The sequence below is a fragment of the Salmo salar genome, chromosome 23, assembly GCF_965601325.2.
Source record: "Salmo salar chromosome 23, fSalSal1, whole genome shotgun sequence".
In the NCBI taxonomy this organism is placed as follows: Eukaryota; Metazoa; Chordata; class Actinopteri; order Salmoniformes; family Salmonidae; genus Salmo; species Salmo salar.
The window spans coordinates 2,754,048-2,775,288 of record NC_138313.1 but is presented as its reverse complement, the minus strand read 5'-3'; the positions used below and the strand labels follow the sequence as shown (position 1 = coordinate 2,775,288).

The 21,241-nt window shown below is 41.4% G+C and overlaps 1 pseudogene; it reads right to left on the bottom strand.

Annotated features, from left to right (window-relative positions):
* Window positions 1-5,823: 5,823 nt before the first annotated feature.
* Window positions 5,824-20,870, bottom strand: LOC145862970 (general transcription factor II-I repeat domain-containing protein 2A-like; annotated as a pseudogene).
* Window positions 20,871-21,241: the final 371 nt, after the last annotated feature.

Here is a 21,241-nt window from a genome sequence, read left to right as displayed (position 1 = left end):
CTTTGGCGATGTCATTTACAAAATAGCCTCCAACACTCTACTCAGCAAATTGGATGCAGTCTATCACAGTGCCATCCGTTATGTCACCAAAGCCCCATATACTACCCACCACTGTGACCTGTATGCTCTCGTTGGCAGGCCCTCGCTTCATATTCATCGCCAAACCCACTGGCTCCAGGTCATCTACAAGTCTTTGCTAGGTAAAGCCCCACCTTATCTCAGCTCAAAAATCACTGAAGCTGGAGACTCATATCTCCCTTTCTAACTTTAAGCACCAGCTACCAGAGCAGCTCACAGATCACTGCACCTGTACATAGTCCATCTGTAAATAGCCCATCCAACTACCTCATCCCCATACTGTTATATATTTTTTTGCTCCTTTGCAGCCCAGTATCTCTACTTGGCCATTCATCTTCTGCACATCTATCACTCCAGTGTTTAATTGTTAAATTGTAATTATTTCGCCACTATGGCCTATTTATTGCCTTACCTCCCTTATCTTACCTCATTTGCACACACTGTATATAGACTTTTCTATTGTGTTATTGACTATGTTTGTTTATTCCATGTGTAACTAACTCTGTGTTGTATGTGTCGAACTGCTTTGCTTTATCTTGGCCAGGTCACAGTTGTAAATGAGAACTTGTTCTCAACTGGCCTAACTGGTTAAATAAAGGTGAAATAAATATATATTTTTAAATAAAATTAAAAGAATATATATCCATAAAAATGTCCTTCATCATGCAGCCATCTATTTTGTGAAGTGCACCAGTCCCTCCTGCAGCAAAGCAGCCCCACAACATGAAGCTGCCAACCCTGTGCTTCACGTTTGGGAAGGTGTTCTTCGGCTTGTAAGCATCCCCTTTTTCCTCCAAACATAACGATGGTCATTATGGCCAAACAGTTATATTTTTGTTTCATCAGACCAGAGGACATTTCTCAAAAAAGTACGATCTTTGTCCCCATGTGCAGTTGCAAACCGTAGTCTGGCTTTTTTATGGCGGTTTTGGAGCAGTGGCTTCTTCCTTGCTGCACGGCCTTTCAGGTTGTGTCGACATAGAACTCGTTTTACTGTGGATATAGATACTTTTGTACCTGTTTCCTCCAGCATCTTCACAAGGTCCTTTGCTGTTGTTCTGGGATTGATTTGCACTTTTCGCACCAAAGTACGTTCATCTCTAGGAGACAGAATGCGTCTCCTTCCTGAGCGGTATGACGGCTGCGTGGTCCCATGGTGTTTATACTTGCGCACTATTGTTTGTACTGATGGAACGTGGTACCTTCAGGCGTTTGGAAATTGCTCCCAATGATGAACCTGACTTGTGGAGGTCTACAATTTTTTTCTGAGGTCTTGGCTGATTTCTTTTGATATTCCCATGATGTCAAGCAAAGATGCACTGAGTTTGAAGATAGGCCTTGAAATACATCCACAGGTAAACCTCCAATTGACTCAAATGATGTCAATTAGCCTATCAGAAGCTTCTAAAGCCATGACATCATTTTCTGGAATTTTCCAAGCTGTTTAAAGGCACAGTCAACTTAGTGTATGCAAACTTCTGACCTACTGGAATTGTGATACAGTGAATTATTAGTGAAATAATCTGTCTGGAAACAATTGTTGGAAAAATGACTTGGGTCATGCACTAAGTGACTTGCCAAAACTATAGTTTGTTAACAGGAAATTTATGGAGTGGTTGAAAAAACGAGTTTTAATGGTTCCAACCTAAGTGTATGTAAACTTCTGACTTCAACTGTAGCCTCGCTACTGTTATTTTATTGTTGCTCCTTAATAATTTGTTATTTTTCTATTTTTACTTCAGTTCATTTTATTTTTCTTAACTGCATTGTTGGTTAAGGGCTTGTAAGTAAGCATTTCACTGTAAGGTTACTCCTGTTGTATTTGGCAACTGTGACAAATACAATTTTATTTGAAACAAGAAAATTAAAATGAAAAACAGGTTCAGCCCCTGGTTCGACCGTGATCTGGCAGAGTTACTCCACCTTAAGAATTCCATTTCACGAAAGGCTTCGCACACGTATACTCAGGCTGACTATCTCTCATTAAGGCAAATGATAAATAAGTACACTCATGCTATCCAGAAGACCAAATTTAGTTACTTTAAGGAGCAGTTCTGTCTCTGTGGGTGTAACCCCAAGAAGTTCTGGAAAACGGTTAAATACCTGGAGAATAAACCCTCCTCCTCCTCACAGCTGCCCATGTCCCTTAATGTTGATGATGTGGCTGTTACTGACAAGGAGCACATGGCTGAGCTCTTTAACTATGGGCTAGGTGGGACGCTGGCGTCCCACCTACGTAACAGCCACTTGCAGCCTGTGGCGCGATTTTCAAAACCTTAAAAATCCTATTACTTCAATTTCTCAAACATATGACTATTTTACAGCTATTTAAAGACAAGACTCTCGTTAATCTAACCACACTGTCCGATTTCAAAAAGGCTTTACAACGAAAGCAAAACATTAGATTATGTCAGCAGAGTACCAAGCCAGAAATAATCAGACACCCATTTTTCAAGCCAGCATATAATGTCACCAAAACCCAGAAGACAGCTAAATGCAGCACTCACCTTTGATGATCTTCATCAGATGACAACCCTAGGACATTATGTTATACAATACATGCATGTTTTGTTCAATCAAGTTCATATTTATATCAAAAACCAGCTTTTTACATTAGCATGTGACGTTCAGAACTAGCATACCCCCCGCAAACTTCCGGGGAATTCGCTAACATTTGACTAAATTACTCACGATAAACGTTCACAAAAAGCATAACAATTATTTTAAGAATTATAGATACAGACCTCCTCTATGTCCGATTTTAAAATAGCTTTTTGGTGAAAGCACATTTTGCAATATTCTAAGTACATAGCCCAGGCATCACGGGCTCGCTATTTAGACACCCGGCAAGTTTAGCACTCACCATAATCATATTTACTATTATAAAAGTTTGATTACCTTTTGTTGTCTTCGTCAGAATGCACTCCCAGGACGTCTACTTCAATAACAAATGTTGGTTTGGTCCAAAATAATCCATCGTTATATCCGAATAGCGGCGTTTTGTTCGTGCGTTCCAGACACTATCCGAAATGGTAAAGAAGTGTCGCGCGCATGGCGCAATTCGTGACAATGAAATTCGAAATATTCCATTACCGTACTTCGAAGCATGTCAACCGCTGTTTAAAATCAATTTTTACGCCATTTTTCTCATAGAAAAGCGATAATATTCCGACAGGGAATCTCCTTTTCGGCAAACAGAGGAAAAAATCACAAAGGCAGGGGCGGTCGGGTCATGCGCATAAGCCCAGAGTCCCTTGATCGGCCACTTGAGAAAGGCGATAATGTGTTTCAGCCTGGGGCTGGAATGACGACATTCTGTTTTTTCCCGGGCTCTGAGCGCCTATGGACGACGTGGGAAGTGTCACGTTAGAGCAGAGATCCTTAGTAAAAGATAGAGATGGAAAAGAAGTTCAAGAAATGGTCAGACAGGTCACTTCCTGTAAAGGAATCTCTCAGGTTTTGACCTGCCATTTGAGTTCTGTTATACTCACAGACACCATTCAAACAGTTTTAGATACTTTAGGGTGTTTTCTATCCATATGTAATAAGTATATGCATATTCTAGTTACTGGGTAGGAGTGGTAACCAGATTAAATCGGGTATGTTTTTTATCCAGCCGTGTCAATACTGCCCCCTAGCCCTAACAGGTTTTAATCACCATTTCTTTAAGTCAGGATTCCTGTTTGACTCAGCCATGCCTCCTTGCCCGTCCAATATTTCCTCATCTCCCACCCCTTCTAATGTGACTAGCCCCGATACTCACCCCTCTTTTTCCCTGCCCCACTACAAAGTTTCTCCCTGCAGGCGGTCACTGAGTCCGAGGTGCTATGCTAAAGGAGCTACTTAAACTTAACCCCCAAAAAACATCTGGGTCAGATGGTTTAGAGCAGGCCTGGGCAATTATTTTCCATGGAGGGCCACATTAGAACATATTTTTGCCATTGCGAGCCAGAATCATATTACAGGATTATACATCATGTGTATGACTGTGTTGACAGATATACAGTGGCAAGAAAAAGTAAGTGAACCCTTTGGAATTACCTGGGCTTCTGCATAAATTGGTCGTAAAATGTTATCCGATCTTCATCTAAGTCACAACAATAGACAAACAGTCTGCTTAAACTAACAACACACAAACAATTATACTTTTTCATGTCTTTATTGAACACACCATGTAAACATTCATAGTGCAGGGTGGAAAAAGTATGTGAACCCTTGGTTTTAATAACTGGTTGGCAGCAATAACTTCAACCAAACGTTTTCTGTAGTTGCAGATCAGACCTGCACAACAGTCAGGAGGAATTTTGGACCATTCCTCTTTACAAAACTGTTTCAGTTCAGCAATATTCTTGGGATGTCTGGTGTGAACTGCTCTCTTGAGGTCATGCCACAGCATCTCAATCGGGTTGAGGTCAGGACTCTGACTGGGCCACTCCAGAAGGCATATTTTCTTCTGTTGCAGCCATTCTGTTGTTGATTTACTTCTGTGTTTAGGGTTGTTGTCCTGTTGCATCACCCAACTTCTGTTGAGCTTCAATTGGCAGACAGATAGCCTTATATTCTCCTGCAAAAGGTCTTGATAAACTTGGGAATTCATTTTTCCATCGATGACAGCAAGCTGTCCAGACCCTGAGGCAGCAAAGCAGCCCCAAACCATGATGCTCCCTCCACCATACTTTACAGTTGGGATCAGGTTTTGATGTTGGTGTGCTGTGCTTTTTTTCTCCACACATAGTGTTATGTGTTCCTTTCGAACAACTCAACTCTAGTTTAATCTGTCCACAGAATATTTTGCCAGTAGCACTGTGGAACATCCAGACGCTCTTTTGTGAACTTCAGACATTCAGCAATGTTTTTTTGGACAGCAGTGGGTTCTTCTGTGGTGTCCTCCCATGAACATCATTCTTGTTTAGTGTTTTACGTATCGTAGACTCATCAACAGAAATGTTAGCATGTTCCAGAGATTTCTTTGTCTTTAGCTAACACTAAGATTCTTCTTAACCACATTGAGCATTCTGCACTGTGCTCTTGCAGTCATTTTTGCAGGACAGCCACTCCTATGGAGAGTAGCAACAGTGCTGAACTTTCTCCATTTATAGACAATTTGTCTAACCGTGGACTGATGAACATCAAGGCTTTTAGAGATACTTTTGTAACTCTTTCCAGCTTTATGCAAGTCAACAATTCTTAATCTTGGGTCTTCTGAGATCTCTTTTGTTCGAGGCATGGTTCACGTCAGGCAATGCTTCTTGTGAATAGTAAACTCAAATTTTGTGAGTGTTTTTTTATAGGGCAGGGCAGCTCTAACCAACATCTCCAATCTCGTCTCAATGATTATACTCCAGGTTAGCTGACTCCTGATTCCAATTAGCTGTTGGAGAAGTCATTAGCTTAGGGGCTCAAATACTTTTTCCAACCTACACTATGAATGTTTAAATGATGTATTCAATATAGACAAGAACAATACAATAATTTGTGTGTTATTAGTTTAGGCAGACTGTGTTTGTCAGTTGTTGTTACTTAGATGAAGATCAGATCTAATTTTATGACCAATTTATACAGAAATCCAGATAATTCTAAAGGTTTCACATACTTTTTCTTGCCACTGTATCTACTGTAAATCATGTCCATTTTACTTTTTTAACATGCACAGAAATAAACCACACCATGTTCTCCTTTTGGTAAGTATTTTCATTATTAAACATGCCATGAACTACAAGGAGAAAAAAGTACACTAGAGCCTTGTCAATGACATTGTTCTCCAATCACTGTGTCACGACTTCTGCCGATGACCAGCGATGTATACTTCTCACGCTGGTCATCTGATAGGGAGCAGACTTGTAGTGTCGGAAGGTGGGTGAGATTGTTGGCTTCTACTTGGCAGGTCAGGAGGAGTAATTTTCTCTTGAAGGCTTTGTCAAGGCTGTACATCTGATGTGCAAAAAGGCCCTTCCCTTGTAGTTTGTAATTCAGTTCATTCATGAGGGCCATGATGAAGGCAAAATCAGCCAACCATGGTTTATCTTGCTGTTGAGGGAAATCCACATATTTTCCTTTCATTTGCAAAAGCTCAGCAATCTCCGACTTCAGGTCCCACACCCTTTTTAGCACCTTCCCCTAACTCAGCCATCTCACGTTTGTGTGGTAAGGGAGATCTGCATGACCCAACTCTGTCTCTTCCAACAGTAAGACAAACTGCCTGTGGTTTAAAGATTTTGCTCTGATGAAGTTTACCACTTTAGTAACAGGATCCACAACATGGCTCATTTTCAGAACACATTTACAGAGCACCTCCTGATGAATAATGCAATGCAGGAAAATAATTTTCTGATCTGGGTTCAGCTCAGTTACATGATCTTGTATCCTTTTCAAAAGGCCAATGTTTTTTCCTGTCAAGTTTGGGCACCCATCAGTGGTCACACTGGATAACTTTTAAAAACTCAGTCCCAGCTTTGCCACACACTTTAGTAACCGCCTCCAATAAATCTTTCCCTGTAGTTGTTGCCATTCATTGACTGCACTGAAGCAAGCTTCTCTGTAATTTCAAAGTCTGGGGTTATGCCTCGTAAGAATATCAACAACTGCGCTGTGTCACGTGCATCACTGCTCTCATCCAGGGCCAAGGGGAAATAGGTGAAATCCTTTACCTTGTCTTTCAACTGTTGTTCCATATTCTCTGCGATGTCCTCAACACGCCTTGTCACTGTTCATCTTGACAGGGAAACATTTTCAAACAGCTCTTTCTTGTCGGGGCGAAGTATTGCTGCAGAGTCAATTAAACATTCTTTAATGAATTCGCCCTCAGCGAATGGCTTGCTATGTTTAGCAATTTTGTGGGACAGTACATAGCTAGCTCTCGCAATTCCGTCGTTTGCTGAATGCAGTTTTGAGAAAGTCTTGCTGCTTTTGCAACTGAGAAAGCAACTCTTAGGATGCACTTGCCCTCTGCTCAGAAGACATATTTCTCTGCATGCTTCATCTGGAAGTGTTGGGACAAGTTGTAGTCTTCAAGACAGCGATGCTCTCTTTGCACACTAAGCACACAGCTTTCCCTTATACCTCAATAAAGAAATATTTTAATGTCCACTCTTGCTGGAACACCCTACATTCATTATCTACTTTCCTTTTCTTTGAAATCTTTGAAAAATACTTTTTTTGCCCAATTTCTAGCTAGCTACTAAACTCAGCAAAAAAAGAAATGTCCCTTTTTCAGGACCCTGTCTTTCAAAGATAATTAGTAAAAATCTAAATAACTTCACAGATCTTCATTGTAAAGGGTTTAAACACTGTTTCCCATGCTTGTTCAATGAACCATAAACAATTAATGAACATGCACCTGTGGAACGGTCGTTAAGACACTAACGGTCGTTAAGACACTAACAGACGGTAGGCAATTAAGGTCACAGTTATGAAAACTTAGGACACTAAAGAGGCCTTTCTACTGACTGAAAAATACCAAAAGAAAGATGCGCAGGGTCTCTGCTCATGCTGCGTGAACGTGCCTTAGGCATGCTGCAAGGAGGCATGAGGATTGCAGATGTGGCCAGGGCAATAAATTGCAATGTCCGTACTGTGATACGCCTAACACAGCGCTACAGGGAGACAGGATGGACATCTGATCGTCCTCGCAGTGGCAGACCACATGTAACAACATTCAAAGGCTCATGGACACTCTTACTAACAGTTATGGCTACTTCGCATGATGTATTTTTGTCTCACCCTTCTTGCCCTTTGTGCTGTTGTAAATAGGTAGCAATTTGATTAGCTGTTCAGGAGTCTATTGACTTGGGGATAGAAGCTGTTAAGAAGCCTTTTGGACCTAGACTTGGCACTCCGGTACCGCTTGCCGTGTGGTAGCAGAGTGAACAGTCTATGACTAGGGTGGCTGGAGTCTTGGACAATTTTTGACACCGCCTGCTATAGAGTTCCTGGATGGCAGGAAGCTTGGCCCCAGTGATGTACTGGGCCGTACGCACTACCCTCTGTAGTGCCTTGCGGTCGGAGGCCGAGCAGTTGCCAAACCAGGCAGTGATGCAACCAGTCAGGATGCTCTTGATGGTGCAGTTGTAGAACTATTTGAGGATCTGAGAACCCATGACAAATATTTTCAGTCTCCTTAGGGGGAATAGGCTTTGTCGTACCCTCTTCACGATTTTCTTGATGTGTTTGGACCATGATAGTTTGTTGGTGAAGTTGACACCAAGGAACTTGAAGCTCTCAACCTGCTCCACTACAGCCATGTCGATGAGAATGGAGGTGTGCTCGGTCCTCCTTTTCCTGTAGTCCACAATAATCTCCTTTGTCTTGATCACATTGAGGGAGAGGTTGTTATCCTGGCACCACACGGTCAGTTTTCTGACCACCTTTTCTGTCTCATCTCTATCGGTGATCAGGTCTACCACTGTTGTGTTGTCGGGAAACTTAATGATGGTGTTGGAGTCGTGCCTGGCCATGCAGTCATGGGTGAACAGGGAGTACAGGAGGGGACTGAGCACGCACCCCTGAGGGGCCCCTGTGTTGAGGATCAGTGTGGCAGATGAGTTGTTACCTACCGTTACAACCTCGGGACGGCCCGTCAGGAAGTCCAGGATCCAGTTGCAGAGGGAGGTGTTTAGTCCCAGGGTCCTTAGCTTAGCTTTGAGGGCACGATGGTGTTGAACGCTGAGCTGTAGTCAATGAATAGCATTCTCACGTAGGTGTTCCTTTTGTCCAGGTGGGAAAGGGCAGTGTGGAGTGCAATATCTGTGGATCTGTTTGGGCGGTATGCAAATTGTGTGGTACCATATTGTGCTGCTGCCATGTTGTGTTGCAACCATGTTGTTGTCATGTTGTTTTGCTACCATGCTGTGTTGTCATGTGTTGCTGCCATGCTATGTTGTTGTCTTAGGTCTCTCTTTATGTAGTATTGTGGTGTCTCTCTTGTCGTGATGTGTGTTTTGTCCTATATTTAAAAAAATATATATATATTTTGAATCCCCCCATCCCCGCAGGAGGCCTTTTGCCTTTTGGTAGGCCATCATTGTAAATAATAATTTGTTCTTAACTGACTTGCCTAGTTAAATAAAGGTTAAGTAAAAAAAAAATACATTTTGATCTCATGCTATGGTAGCTAATAAAGTATAATCCAACAAATGTTTCATAAATACAGTGCATTGGGAAAGTATTCAGGCCAATTTCATTTTTCCATATTTTGTTACGTTACAGCCTTAATCTAAAATGGATGACATTTTTGAGAAGTGTTTGCAAATGTATTAAAAATAAAAAACAGAAATGCTTAATTTAAACAAGTATTCAGACCCTTTGCTATGAGACTCTACATTTAGCTCAGGTGCATCCTGTTACAATTGATCATGCTTGAGATTTCTACAACTTTCTACATCTTGGAGTCCACCTGTTTAAATTCAATTGATTGGACATGATAGCCCGCTTGGAGTTTAAAGGACTCTCAGACTGTGAGAAACAAGATTCTCTGGTCTGACGAAGCCAAGATTGAACTCTTTGGCCTGAATGCCAAGCGTCACGTCTCGAGGAAACCTGGCACCACCCTTACGGTGAAGCATGGTGTTGGCAGCATGCTGTGGGGATGTTTTTCAGTGGCAGGGACTGGAAGAGTAGTCAGGATCGAGGGAAAGATGAACGGAGCAAAGTATAGAGAGAACCTTGATGAATACCAGCTCCAGAGTGCTCAGGACTGCAGACTGGGGCGAAGGTTCACCTTCCAACAGGACAACTACCCTAAGCCCACAGCCAAGACAACGCAGGAGTGGCTTTGGGACAAGTCTCTGAATGTCCTTGAATGGCACAGCCAGAGCCCGGACTTGCACCCGATCGAACATCTCTGGAGAGGCCTGAAAATAGCTGTGTAGCGAAGCTCCCCATCCAACCTGACAGAGCTTGAGAGGATCTGCAGAGAAGAACGGGAGAAACTCCCCAAATACAGATGTGCCAAGCTTGTAGTGTCATACCCAAGAAGACTCGAGGCTGTAATCGCTGCCAAAGGTGCTTCAACAAAGTTCTAAGTAAAGGGTCTGAATACTTATGTAAATAACATATTTCCATTTTTTTTATTTTTATACATTTGCAAAAAATTCTAAAACCTGTGTTTGCCTTGTCATTATGAGGTATTGTGTGTAGCTTGATGAGGGGGGAAAAAAGATAGGATACAGCCTTATTCTAAAATAGATTCAAACAAAATGTGGAAAAAGTGAAGGGTCTGAATACTTTCTGAATGCACTGTGAAGTGGATAGCGGAGAACATGCCTTAGTTTACCCTAACTTCTAGGACAGACCAGAGACATATGCAGTTTAAGAAACTGTTCTTCATCCTGTAAGCATTACATTGCAATGCAGGAATTTTGATAGTGCATGGGGTTGCAGGCCAGAAGGTTGTGGGTTAGCAGACCAGCATAGAGGTGGAAAGATGTTCTTAATAATAAAATCATTGCACGAATCTATCATTGCATTAGCGTGTCTGAGGAAAAGTTGCCTTTTATAAACATTTCATCCAATTCTGCATAATGTTACGTGACTGGAGACCTTAGCAGAAATTACAGGCTAAGAATGAACAGAGAGATAGTCCTATGCATATATGTGATCATATATCTCCAATGCCAAATCAGTATGTCTTGTTTGCAACGAAACTGTCCCTGTTTGCAAATAATTTAACCTGAGACATCGTTATTAATCTAAAGATGGTACTTTCAAAAGTACCTTTCCACCCTAGACAGAGTAGGCCTACCAATGCAGGAAAATGTAAGCTTCAACTGCTGGCTACTCTTGTTCCGTGGCTTAACCCAATGACAAAAGATCACAAGTTTTCCCTAAAAGCTGTCTGGGTCTGAACATCTTCTGTTTTACAGAAAGTGAATAGCTCAATCAATTGACAGTGACAGAATTAGATTACTTTCCAAGCACAGTCAAGGTTGTTGCTCAGCCAATGAATATCATAGAAATTAAACAAAGATATCCCCATATAGATTCGGAGTCATGTCTTTCCCGGATATTTTACAGCTTGTTTCTAGCATAAACCACTTTGGGCGAAAGCGCTGTTACAGATCACTTTATATAATTGGATCCGTTTTAATTTCTTCAAAATCTTAAGCTAACAAGGGGTAGTTCTATGCTTTTTGACATTTTTTTTAACAAAAGGTAGGCCTGTGGCATATGCATACCCTCTCATACCCCCTCAATTCGAGTCCTGGTTTTAACTTCACTGACATTGAGGTAGGCTATTTAAAGAGTGCATGGTCGGTGGAGGAATTGGCTGACAAATCTATAGATAGCAGCCTAGCCTAATTTCGTCCATCAAACAGGTAAACTTACCTCTTATTTCTTAAATAGGAGAAAATAGGCTCCAACGCAAAGCCCTCTTGTTTTTAGTAAAGTCAAATTCAAATGAAGACAGTTGAAATGAATTCTGTTTACTCAAGTTACCTTCGTTCAGCAACATGAGCTGTCAATTTCCGGTTTATTGTGCCGGGGCTGCCGCTTCAAGTTTCAGCACCACAATATAAATTACTCTAATCTGGTTTATTGTGAGGTCAATAACTCTGATAAGTAGCTTCCTCATGGGCAAGAAACATATTGTTTTTTTTATTAAAATCAATTATAGTAGTAGCAAGCTACAGTATCAAAGTTGATCTCCGGTCCTCCTTCTCATATTCGCGCTCTCCCTCTCAAATTGAACAGAACATAGGCTAGTCTGCATGCACAATATTGAATTTTGGACAAATAAAAAAGTATTTTCGGAAGAAGCCTTTGACTCTCCTCCTGAATTGTCCCCGTAGGCCTACACAGCACTGCCTTGGTTAGGCAGCACAAAAGAAAGGATTTGGTCAGCATGAGAAGAGCAGTGTAATGCAGCATAGTTTTATTTACATAATCCCAGCAGTGCAAAAGACTTAGGAAGGAAGTACATTTTCTTAGAAATATAACTTTGCTTTGTGCTTCTTTGAGCATACACTTCGTATAGCCTAGCATTTAGCCTATAGGCTATGGATAATTTGGTTGAGACCACTCTAAATAGCCTATAGGCACTCTTGATGTTGCAGACTCAGCTGGGAATCAGAGATGAGGGGCAGCATCATGCACACATTGATATATAGCCTAATAATAGCCTAATAATTCTAAAACACTGAGAAATAATGGAATTTAATCAATTACAAATGACATGACCCTCCCCTGGACTAGATTTTAAAAAAAATACTCAACCCTGCCCCTAACTGAAATTGAACATCTTTCCTCCAGGTTCCCATTCGAACCATCCCTTAGCTCCATTACAGTTCTTTTTCATCCGGAAAACCTCCCCAATTTTAACGATTACAAGCATACGCATAACATAATGCAGTCACCACTATGCATGAAAATATGGAGAGTGGTACTCAGTAATGTGTTGTATTGAATTTGCCCCAAACATAACACTTTATATGTGACCATATTACCGCCACACCGGCAGTCAGGAGTCATGACCGCGCTCAAATTCCATGTGAGGCTTCTCCAAAACTGTGCTCTGATGGTCATTAGTAGCCTACCAAATATGCTCATGGCCAGTAGCTCATGGCCAGTACTCAGTGCACTATTGTCCTTCTAATCACTCTGACATCAATGCAAATGCAATCGAAAAATCAAATCAAACACTTCACGAGAGCCCTGACATTCAGAGATTGAGTGGAATAGGATCACCTGTTGCGCAATGAGCGCAAGCTCCTCATAGCTGGTTGATGCATGGAATGAAAAATGTGTTCTTGTTGCCCGAACATTTATATAGGCTATGTTATGCAATTGCGTGAGAAAACAGAGTTTTGATGGCCTCTATTAAAAAAAGGATCCCATCAGCTTTCTATAGGCTAGGCCTACTGTATTTATTTCTCAACTTTCCATATATTAATAAGCACATTGCTTCACTTTACAACTGGAGTAGCCTACCTGGCTGGCATGAAAATCATCTGCGGGAAAAGCATCCTCCATTTGCTATTCAAGTGCATATGGATGATGTATTTTTTTTACCCTGCTCCTGTTCCAACAGGTGCATCATAATTGCCTATTCTAAATCAAAACAAATTTCACACATATTATTTAGTATATGTTAAGACAAGCCTACAGAGCCTAGTGAAACATGTGTTCTTATACTGTAAGCCCAGTCATTTCGCAATAGTGTGTGAAAACAGAGTTTTGAATGGCCACTGTTTAAAAGCGGATCCTAGCTTTCTTGTGCTGCTATATTTATTGCTCAATTCTTTAAAAAAAAATCATATAAAATTAAGCACAAAAGTAACTGCACCTAACTTCCATTTGCTATTCGAGTGCAGGCTTTGAATACCATTTTTTTGTGTGCCATTCTAAATTTAAAATAATTCCACACATATATTAGTAGGCTATATGTAAAGACCAGATTGAGAATACTGCTTGAGAATATTATCAAGTGCTTGTCAAATTGTGAATGAGAGATTACTAAAAAATACATGTATATTTTAATTTAACTAGGCAAGTCATTAACCTGTTGGGTCTAGGGGGCAGCATTTGCACGTCTGGATAAAAAAAATGTACCCGATTTAATCTGGTTACTAATCCTACCCAGTAACTAGAATATGCATATACTTATTATATATGGATAGAAAACACTCTAAAGTTTCCAAAACTGTTTGAATGGTGTCTGTGAGTATAACAGAACTCATTTGGCAGGCAAAACCCTGAGACATTTTCTGACAGGAAGTGGATACCTGATGTGTTGTATTGACTTTAAACCTATCCCATTGAAAAACACAGGGGTTTAGGAATATTTTGGCACTTCCTATTGCTTCCACTAGATGTCACCAGCCTTTACAAAGTGTTTTGAGTCTTCTGGAGGGAGATCTGACCGAACAAGAGCCATGGAACGTTGATGTCCCATTAGACACCTGGCGCGCTAGTTCATGTTGGGTACCCTCGTTCCAATACGTTATAAAAGAGTATGCATTCGTCCACCTTGAATATTATTCATGTTCTGGTTAAAAAAGGCCCTAATGATTTATGCTATACAACGTTTGACATGTTTGAACGAACGGAAATATATTTTTTCCCCTCGTTCATGACGAGAAGTCCGGCTGGCTTACATCATGTGCTAACGAGACGGAGATTTTTGGACATAAATGATGAGCTTTTTTGAACAAAACTACATTCGTTATGGACCTGTGATACCTGGAAGTGACATCTGATGAAGAGAATCAAAGGTAATGGATTATTTACATAGTATTTTCGATTTTAGATCTCCCCAACATGACGTCTAGTCTGTATCGCAACGCGTATTTTTCCGGGCGCAGTGCTCAGATTATTGCAAAGTGTGATTTCCCAGTAAGGTTATTTTTAAATCTGGCAAGTTGATTGCGTTCAAAAGATGTAAATCTATAATTCTTTAAATGACAATATAATATTTTACCAATGTTTTCTAATTTTAATTATTTAATTTGTGACGCTGACTTGACTGCCGGTTATTGGAGGGAAACGATTTCCTCAACATCAATGCCATAGTAAAACGCTGTTTTTGGATATAAATATCAACTTGATAGAACTAAAAATGCATGCATTGTCTAACATAATGTCCTAGGAGTGTCATCTGATGGAGATTGTAAAAGGTTAGTGCATCATTTTAGCTGGTTTTATGGTTTTGGTGACCCTGTCTTTGACTTGACAAAACATTACACACAACTCTTGTAAATGTACTGTCCTAACATACTCTAAATTTATGCTTTCGCCGTAAAACCTTTTTGAAATCGTAAAACGTGGTTAGATTAAGGAGATGTTTATCTTTCAAATGGTGTAACATAGTTGTATTTTTGAAAAATTTGAATTTTGACATTTATTTGGATTCAAATTTGCCGCTCTTGAAATGCACCTGCTGTTGATGGAGTGCACCACGGGTGGCACGCTAGCGTCCCACCTAGCCCCAAGAGGTTTTAAGAACAAATTGTTATTTACAACGACGGCCTACTACGGCCAACTCCCAATCACGGCCGGATGTGATACAGCCTGGATTCAAACCGGTACTATAGTGACGCCTCTTGCACTGAGATGTAATGCCTTAGACCGCTGCGCCACACGGGAGTCCATAAAAGTGTGCAGCCTGCGCAAGAAACAGCGCAGAGCGCTTCCCTTTCATGCAACTGTTTTGTATCACAACTAAAGTTGCATAAATAACTCTAAATTAAGCATATAGGAGGACCTGTTAATTTGTTAAAACTCAACACAGAATACTGCGCACTCCCTCAAAAATGGTTTGGATAAAAATAATCTATTTTATTCAGCTATGTTCAATTGTATTGTTCTTAGTATAAAATCATATAAAATAATGCCATGGGAATTATTGTGATGTGTAGGCTATATTAAATTGATTTATTGGACTTTTTAAAATGTAGATGTTCCAAAGGTCCGCATCAGTGGCTTGTAGGCTATGCTTGGAAGCCGGAGATGGAAGCCACCTCTTGATTGATGTAGTACACCAGCGCTAGTTAATCATGAAGCAGATATCACCGCCTTTTGATTTTAGAGACAACTTCACTGACGTGTGGAGGTAAAATCTGGGGGTATACGGCCGAGTATGGATCAGATTGGTCCAGCCATGTCTCAGTCAGGCAGATGGCGGAGCGTTCCCCATAATCTCTCTTAGTTCAGATCAAAAGCAAGAGTTCATTCATTTTTTCCTGAGTGATCGGATGTCCGATAGTAGCAAGGCAGGCAGAGGGGGCCAGTAGGGCCGTCTCCTGAACCTGGAGAGTATGCCGGCTCGCCTTCCATGTCCGGCTGTATTACCACCTGTAGGCGGTGACTGTCCAAATAGGTTGTTAATCAGTAATTCCACAGGTAAAGAAAGATGTTGTGGATCAAAAACTCCATACGATTTCTCCCTGATATTTTGAAGTTCCAAATGACTATATTTATGTAAACATGTAGACCTCCGCACGAATAACACCGACAAAAGTGAGAGACAGAATCAGAGCGTGTACCATGGCAAGCCTCACGGCCGCCATCCTAGTAGGATTTAGCCTGTAGTATAGAAAAGGCTAATCACCTGCTGACAAAATTTAATGACCACCACAGCCCTAGCAGTGTTGGTCGGTGCCGTTTAAGATGAGGGAGGACGATTGTTTTTTTCATTTTTTTCTATTACAGCATTTTGGATGACTGTCATTCATATTCCATTCACCTAGTTCAAAGTAACATCGATAGGTTTAGTCTAATACATGATACTAGAATTGTCCCTATTCCATGAGGTTTCTACAACCTAGCCTATAAATTAAAGTTTACAACGTAGGTGCACACAGGACAAGAGAAAGATTTGAGGTCACAGAGAGTGACACATTCAACACCGCCTTGCACACTCTTGCGTGCATCTAGCTGATCTAGGGTGTAATCATTAGTCCAACAGTTGCAAACAAGAGTTTCTATTGGACACATTCAGGTATGTTTATCCTCATTTTATTTAGTTTCCTTCCATTTAAGAAACGGTTTTCAACAGAATTGGCGGAATGCATACACCCCTGAACACACGCAAACAGTTCACTTTCATAGCCACATACAAACAGCTCGTTGTATTCCTTCTCACATCTACGTGCTCTCCTCCTCTCACTTTTTTCCTTCGCTTGTGGACTTCAAATGCACAACACATCAGCTGTCTGTAACCAGGCAAAAAAATCCTTTCCAAGCCAAACCTTCATATCATAACCGCTACACACAACCTACATCGTTGTCACCATATTAGCTAAAGTAATGTCATAGTCAACAAAGCTAATAGCACTAACCCGCTACAATCATTCAGTACAGTGTAGTAAGCAGTATAGCAGGCCCCGTGGCAATACATTTGTAAAACCAAAAGCTTACCTTGACTTGGAAGAGTTCCAGTGTTGGATAGTCATAGCCAGCTAGCTAACATAGCATCCCTATGTTTGAGCCGGGTGTTTGAATAGGCTTAACTAGCTAGCTGCATTTGCTAGCTAAGTAAGTGAAAGTTTAAAAAATGACATTTGCTAGCTGTAGCTTATGCTTTCAGTCCTAGATTCATTCTCTGATCCTTTGATTGGGTGGACAACATGTCAGTTCATGCTGCAACAGTTCATGCTGCAAGTTGTCATAATTAGGGCTGTGGCTGTCATGACATTTTGTCAGCCGGTTATTGTCATGCAAAAGCCTGCCGGTCTCACAGTAATTGACCGTTAATGAACAAACACGTTTAGCATCTCCAGGCCTCCACCCATACAAGCCACTGATGCGCACCTTTAGAACATCTACATTTAAAAAAGTCTAATAAATTAATTGTCGAACTGCTTTGCTTTATCTTGGCCAGGTCGCAATTGTAAATGAGAACTTGTTCTCAACTTGCCTACCTGGTTAAATAAAGGTGAAATAAATAAATACATAAAATAAAAAATGTAATATACACCATCACAATAAATCTATTATTTATTTTTGTCAGGTCTAAAAAACCATTATGATATGAAGAAAATGTATTTCAGAAGAACAGAATATGAGTTGGCCTACTGTTTGTTAGTTATCTAGCTATGCTCCATGCCATAGGCAGTAGGCTTGTTAATTTAGCTGACAAAATATGCTTATAAATCCTGTGCCATTTTTTTTAATATTATATGATTTTATTGTAAGAAGAATATAATTGAACTTAACTGAATAAAATAGAAAGGATATTTTTCCCATTACAGAGCGAGTGCGCATATGAAGTGGCTATGTTTAGCGTAAAAGTGATATGAAACAGGTCCTTTAAGCTAGATTTAGAGTTATTCTGCAACTTTAGTTGTGAATGATACAAAGGCCACGCACTTTCCCGCCGGTCCGTTTTGTAGGATACTTCAGTTTTATAGAGGAGCATGTGCTTACTTACAGTATTTCACTCCACGCATCAACCATTGTTTGAGGAGCATTCTCTCGCCACCCAACTGGTGATATCCATGGGCTATCCAACCAGAGGAGGACGGAAGCTAGCTGTCCTCCGGCTACACCATGGTGCTACCCTACAGAGTGCTGCTGAGACTACTGTAGACCTTCATTGCAACACATTGTGTTTTAATCAATTATTTGGTGACGTGTGTAACAGCCGTTGAAAGGATGGGACCAAGGTGCAGTGGAGAATGTATTCATCTTGACTTTTAATAGAAAAAAATGAACAAAAACGACTAGCAACAGTTCTGTCAGGTTATCAAGAACTAAACAGGAAAATAACTACCCACAAACCCCAAAGGAAAAACAGGCTACCTAAGTATGGCTCCCAATCAGCGACAACAATGTACAGCTGTCCCTGATTGAGAGCCATACCAGGCCAAAACAAAGAAATACAAAAACACTCGGTATAACATACTATGGGGACATACAGTCATGCCCCAAGCCAGCTCAGAGGGCACCAATCTAGAAGGCCCATGGCAGCCCAAGCACACACAGGTTCCACTTGCTCCAAAAAGGGGTTACAGAAGCCACCTTTTTCCCTAATACTTACCAGAGAAGCCTGAACTGTCAGAGCCCCATTTAGGGAACTAGAACCGTCTGCAACTTGGCTATGCGGTTCCAAGAACAATACTTACCTTGCGAGCCTAAAATGTCAGAACTCGTACAAGGAACCCCAAATCCAAGACAACAGAACACCTGTCATGACTTGGTAAAACACACACCCACAGTGCATAGCACTGACCAGAGTCGATCAACCACGGCAGCCCGAGGCTCAAACCTACAGGGAAACTGTGGTAAACAACGCCGGTTCTCAGGATTCCTGAGAGGGACAGGCGGATGTAATTGGAGGAGCCAGTTTTGCCAACAAGGTTGTTTAGCTCGGGGCCCTCCTCCCCAAGCATTTACTGTGCCAACAATGCTCCCATGTGGGTCGCTTACTGGTTGCTGAGGTACCCAAACCCGGTGTAGGCCGGGTATCAGAATGCACAGTTCCTTCCCCACGTTCAGACACACGGTTGTCAAGAGTGATGGATATGAAAATGAGCATAACAAATAATATATATTCCAGTCCTCAGACTGGTGCTCTTCCCATTCAGGAGATAATGTATGGGAGACTGGCAGCGTGCTCCATACAGTGGCGGGCATGCGCAGTTTCACCATCGGTGATGAGGGGGTATGGTCTGCTGTTCGGGGCTTCAGGTTGCCCTGGGAGGATGTCATCCAATTTACACTCTGAAAACCCTCAAGAGCCAATCTTTAATTTTCATTGTGAAAACACATGCCCTAGGGCACGGTCGGCGTTTCAAACGTACTCTTACCACTGGCCATCTTACTCAAGCAAGGAAGCACTGGCTACACAAGCAGAGCAGAAAGTAGTGAGTTTATAGTAAACACAAATCCTACCCAATCAAGGAAGCATTAGCTATACAAGCAGAGTGGAAAGTAGTTAGCTTTTAGCAAACACAAAAACCGATACCAAGACCCAAAACTCGCAACATCTAGGGCAGGGGTATTTAACTCTTACCCTACGAGGTCCGGAGCCTGCTGGTTTTCTGTTCTGCCTGATAATTAATTGCACCCACCTGGTGTCCCAGGTCTAAATCAGTCCCTGATTAGAAGGGAACAATGAAAAAATGCAGTGGAACTGGCTTCGAGGTCCAGAGTTGAGTTTGAGGGATCTAGGGGGACGAGTACCCTCTCCCCACTAACAGACACCTAAGTTGGAGCTGAATCGCATAGCTATCATGTGCTTGAAAATTTTGTAAATTGCGTGACACATTTTTCCTTCAGACGAGCTGAAGAGTAAGGAATTAATTAAATGGATGCGAGCCCCGGTATTATAGTCAGGAAGGCGGGGCTTCAGAGGTCGGGCTCGGCATCCATTGGCCTGTTGGGCGTGATTTCAGTTTGCTTCAGGTGAATAGGATTGGTCGTTGACTCCCCATAGGATGTTATACCGAGTGACTAACTAAAAGAGAACTTTCACATGTGAAAATTGAACTCTTACATTTGGAATTGTATTTTCACATATGAAAAACGTTCATATGTGAAAGTGAAAATTCTATTTTCACGTGAAAAACATTCAAATGTCACGCGTAGTTTCATGGTATCACGTGGAAATTTTGTATCCCCATGTCACATTTATTTCACGAGAGATCATGTTTTCATGTGCTCAAATGTTTTCACGTGTAGTTTTATGTTATCACGTTTCTTTTACATATTGTCACGTTATCATATTAACTTCCCATAAGATCACGTTAAACATGTTCAACTCGTGATCACCTGAAATTCATGTTTTTTCTGTAAGAGCATTAACATAAGTGACTATTTCATTGCGGGGCCTGTAGTCAGTGTCACACACACACACACACACACACACACACACACACACACACACACACACAGACACACACACACACACACACACACACACACACACACACACACACACACACACCAAACAGGGATAGGATTAAGTCACTTCGAGACTAAGGTGACCATGATCTAAAGTCAGTCTTGACTTCTCTTCCACTTAATATTAGGAGTTGGGGAGCATAGACTGATCTTAGTTCTGTGCCTAAGGGCAGCTGCTACCCAGAGAGACTCACCCTGGGTGTATCTGGACAGTCTCAGGACATTCTGAGGGGTCAAATGTCCCCAAGCCTAAATTCAACCACCTCCTCATGCTCTACCGCCTTCTCTCCTCCTGAGATGAACCAGTTCCACTCTTTCATGCCCCATTGTTCTGTCCTCCACTTCATGTCTTTCTCCTCTTGTCTCTCAGCTAACGTTTCATCCTCCTCTTCTTCTTCTCTACTCTCTGGCGTGGTTTCTTCTCCCTCATTCTCCATTTGCTCCACGTGCTCCATGTGCTTCTACACCTGCATTGCTTGCTTTTTGGGGTTTTAGGCTGGGTTTCTGTACAGCACTTTGTGACATCAGCTGATGTAAGAAGGGTTTTATAAATACATTTGATTGATTTGGCATGCTCTCACTGACAACTGTTTGTCAATCCCTCTTTATTCCAGATTACACTGGTCTGTATGGCTTTCTTTCTTGACTGTCTGTGTGGCTTGATGGGTTAATACGGTTGTCCTTTCTTCACCCAATGCCATACCTCGCACCCAATCCATACCTCGCACACCCTCAGTGTCAGTGACGCAAACAGATGAGGTCAATCTCAGGTTGGTAATCTCAGCTAATCCCTAATTAAATACGGACACAGCGGATACAGGGAGGT